General features: G+C 42.1%; 1 non-coding gene across 1 annotated transcript; it reads left to right on the forward strand.

The window, feature by feature from the left end:
- The first annotated feature begins 4,276 nt into the window (after window positions 1-4,276).
- TRNAG-GCC lies at window positions 4,277-4,347 on the forward strand. Its single transcript has one exon. It is a non-coding gene; the product is annotated as a tRNA-Gly (tRNA).
- The last annotated feature ends 160 nt before the right edge of the window (window positions 4,348-4,507 follow it).

Below are 4,507 nucleotides of genomic sequence, written 5' to 3' on the forward strand. Positions count from 1 at the left end.
CCGGTCCCATCCCTCAGCCCCCTTCGCCCTTCCCATCCCTCTCCTGCCTCCGGCCCCTGCTCGACCAGCCATGATTAGCAAGTCAGGGAAAGAAGTTTCTTTGGAGGCAGGGTTGCTGCAAGAAGGGGGGTTGGGAGACATGGTCTCATGTTGCTTGTTAGTGAAGTTATTGGTGTAGCTTTAGGGCGTGCTCCTGTAGTGCCAGAGGGTCTTGTGTGTGGACAGGTTAGCTCCTTTTCTGGGAATATCCTTGTACTGAAGGAGTCACATCACTCTGTGTCATACCCCTCTAATGAGTAGTCTTTGATATGAATGTAATTGATATGACGGCTGGATCATCGTTGCTCTGTCCCCATTGCCACCCCAGCAAACGCAGGAGAATAAAATAGATGGGAGCTAGTTGCTCTTTCCCATTTCTGTGTGGATGAGACTCTTCACCCCGCTTATAAGGATGCTGCAGCTCCAGCTTTGGGGCTTCCCTGCTGTCGCCAGTTGCATGGGGTCACTCTTGCCAAGAGGCTCCTGCGACCCTCAGACTGTGGCTGTGGGGTGTGAGGTTGTGCTCTGCAGCCTTGGCAAACAGCTAAACCCTAAATATCGTGTAAGTAAAGAACCGGTTTAAAATACAAGAGAGCTTTGGGAGCAGCAACTCACAAAGCTATGGCTCAGCACCAATTTCTCATTAACTCCTCCGACACAGAGCACTTTTCTGCAGCCACTCCACAGAAAGCAGAATGCCTGCTTGTTCGCCTTACTGAGTGTGCTACTACAGTATAATATTTTTCCATCTGCATGGTCCAAACCTTTCACAGAGCGTATGAAACATATTCCAACTTTCTTGCCCACATTTTGTTGGGTTATTTTCTTCGCTTTAACTGACCCTCTTGTCCTTTTCTACTGTTCTCTCAGTTCTGCAACTTATTTCCTTTTCCTTTTTATACTAGGACATTTACACTAGGAAACAGTGTTTGATCATTTTGTGATCATGTTCCTTCCTACTCTGAAATTCCTCATTTTTACCGCTTTTCTTGTCTTGTTCACCCTTTAGGAGTGTCCTTGTCCTTACTCTGCACTTTGACAGGAGATTGCTGATGTATTGGGAAAATAGTAAGCACTGAATTTATAACCAGAGTGAATCTATGTCAATAAGATCTTATTAATCTTTGTCTGATATTACATGGGGCAAGGACGTGTGCTTTCACATGGGATCTGTCAGCAGTATCACTGTGTGTTTAGCAAACTTAATAGGGATTAGTTTGCTTGTAGTATGCTGCTTAATTCCTGTCCCAGTTTGTATCTAGGCAATTATTAATTCTCTCTTTTCCTATTTTTGGATGAAACAGGCAATAACTATCCTTTCTGTATAATAAGCAATGTAGAATATAGAGTAATATTTTATAATAAAAATGGAAGTGAAACTGTAAATCCAAGCAGAAGTCATTAATGTAAAAATGAACATTGAAGAAATAAGATTTCTTAAAGATGCTTGGAGCTGGAGAGTTGAACTTTTTTGAGGGGAAGATAGTGAAATAGCATTGCAAAATAGTTTTTCTAATCTACTCTGAAGTGTATTCTCATTACTATCTTCTCTATTTGTTCTGGTTTGGATGGCTCTCCACTTTCCATCATCTTCTTTCGGTATTTTATTTGCTAAGTGAAATGGAAAGATTAACCCCCAAAATCCCCACCCCACAGTTAAATTCCAAGGAAGGTCTGAGGTCTTACTTTCCCTTCTGGCACAGCAAATGGCGCATCATTCATACATTAATATTCCCAGCTACACCCTTTTCCAAGCTGAGGTACAATGAGGTAGTACTAGAGAGTAAATTGCCCATTTTGCAGCATGGACAAATTTAATTAAATATATTTTACTGTCCTCAAAGATTTGAGCTTCATTTGTACTTGCTTTTGTAATCAGTCACAGCCTTACTATTTCTTTTAGAGTGCATTTTTTGTTGGAAGAGTGCAATACTTGGGGACTGCAGCTCTGAAGGAGTGCTTTGGTGCTTTCTAGAAATACACTTTTCATAATAGGATTTATTTTCATAACTGATTTCATTGAAGAAAAAGATTGGCATAAACTGCTACGGTGCACCTTCTTTAAAAACATTCTTTTTTAACTGTCATTTTGGTTTAGAAAAAGAAAAAAAGCTCAATGGGCTGAAAGTGCTAGTCAAACGCACTGTCAGCTAGACTGATGTGAAGCGGTGCTGACATTTTTTGTTAAAAACCCCCCAACTTTGTTTAATGAATTTTGAATGTAAAAGAAAAAAAGACACTATAGGGTGATCAGCGAAATGCTGAATACAGTAAACATCTTTCATGACAAAGAATACAAATACCCTGCAGATCTGCTTTCAATAGCAATTACTAGGCTCCCTGCTTTCAATAGTTAATACCGAGGCCCCTCTCTCACCAAGCCTTAGTGGTAACAATCACAAGCCAAAGCTTAAAATGTTGACATGCTAAGCACATTTAGAAAAACCTATGTCTGCATTCCCTATGGATGGTGTAGCATAACTGTCTAACACCTAAAGTGCAGCAAGTAAGAACAAAATGAACTGAGCTAATCGCCTCATCTCCTGAAAAGTTGTATGTAAGGGTAATGAGTTCTCTCTTAGATATTCCCCTTCTCCCTTGCATGATGTCAGTGGACCTGTAGCTGGTCCATATATGTATTTACACCCTAACAGGCTATATGTCTCCACTGGAAAATATTTAGGAAGAATATCTCTATTAGAAAAAAAATTTAAAGCTGTTGAGAGAGGCATTTGTATTATGCTCATTCATGCCAGCTGCTGGGATCAGGCATCATCATCATGGATTGTAAAAAAGTGTATCAGCAGAGGTCTGGAATGAAACTTTTGGAGAGACAGTGAAAATGATAAATGGGTGCTGGGGGAGAGACATAAAGAGGAAATGCAAAGGAGAAATTAATATGCTGAAGATTCTGAACCCATATCTAAAGAGAGTGATGAGAGGCAGGAAAGGATTAGTAGATTTCTGGAGCAAAACTCTGAAATTTGATAGTCTGGAAAGACCATATTTTCAAATGAAAGCTGACATCCTTTCCCTTCTTTTCTTCCCTTTAACCTGGCTGGGAGCTGGTGTACAGGCAGGATTTGAAACATGGCAGAGAAGTTACAGAGCATTTGCTGAGCCAGTTTTGGCCAACTTACAAGGTCAGTTAATCCTGACATGAAAAAGGACAACATCCATTACATCCTATCCACTGAGTCAGACCAACGGCTTTCAGTCTGCGGTTTGAAAACTTTACTCCTGGCTCTTTTTCCATAGGACTCCATGGCAAATGATTCTGGAGTATAAATGAATTTCTATCTGTACTACAATCTGTGTGTGATGGGGTCCACATGTCCACTGAAACTTTTTTAGGGGTCTTCAACTGAAAAGGGCTGAAAAAGCTTTGCAGTAGGCTTTTAAGCTTTGCCCAGCGCTTAGGTGTCTGATGACGATGGTTCCTGGAGAGCTGGAAGCTGTTTGTTGCCCACTGTCCTGGCACTGAAGACTGTTCCTGAAGCGCTGCAGTTTGCTCACGTTATTCAGAATTGGCTTAGGATTTGCACCTCAAGGAGAAGCAAAGTCCCAAAAGTGGGAGTGGACTTTCTTCTGGCTTGATTCTGGAGAGAAAAGTGGCTGGTGGATTTTGTGCTAGTACTGCAAGATGGAGGTTGCGAGCATAAGTCTAACCCATTTGGTTCCCTACATTGCTTTTACAGCCCTGCTGCAAACAAGCGTGTGTGTGTGTGACTCCTTAGGGAGTTAGTGTTGTTGGGTTTGCATATAAACTTTTGCCTGAGAGATAATGGCAAAATAAATTAATTAATGTTTCCCTGGCTCTCAGTCTCCAAGCCAGACAATTTTCCTTGCTGTAGCCAATGGGATTTTCAGCTATTTGCACTCAATGAAGTGTCTTCAGTTTTCTTGAGAATGAAGAGTGCTCTTGCAAAATTTAATAACACATAGGTTAAATGGGAAAGAATCACAGTGATGGTAGGAAAAGACATGATGCCGATGAGCTTGATAAGAGATATGTACAGGTGCTTTAAAACATGATAGGAGTATTAAACAACTACTTCAGCCTTACAGTATTCTGTTTACACATGACTAATTTTCCCCTTGTCATACTTAACAGTGGCTGGTTGTCAGAATCTGAGCAGGCTTCCAGGACACGTTTTGCCACAGATGACATTGTTTGTAGTATTTCCTGTCAACAACAGTTACAACATAGGAGGCGGGAAAACAATCCTTAGCACTGGCATTGGTGGTTCAGTGGTAGAATTCTCGCCTGCCACGCGGGAGGCCCGGGTTCGATTCCCGGCCAATGCAGAAGGCTTCTTTTTCCCCCCCCACTTCCTTGTTTCTCCTTCCTTTTCCGCTTCCGTCCCGGCCCCCAAAACCTCCTTTAGCTCAACTCCGGTCTTCCTCACTCACCTCGCCGGGCGGGCTGCGGGTGTGTGCGTGTGAGGGGAAGTTCCGCGGCGAGGCG

Source organism: Pygoscelis adeliae, unplaced genomic scaffold (genome assembly GCF_000699105.1).
Source record: "Pygoscelis adeliae isolate BGI_AS28 unplaced genomic scaffold, ASM69910v1 Scaffold331, whole genome shotgun sequence".
Taxonomy (NCBI): Eukaryota; Metazoa; Chordata; class Aves; order Sphenisciformes; family Spheniscidae; genus Pygoscelis; species Pygoscelis adeliae.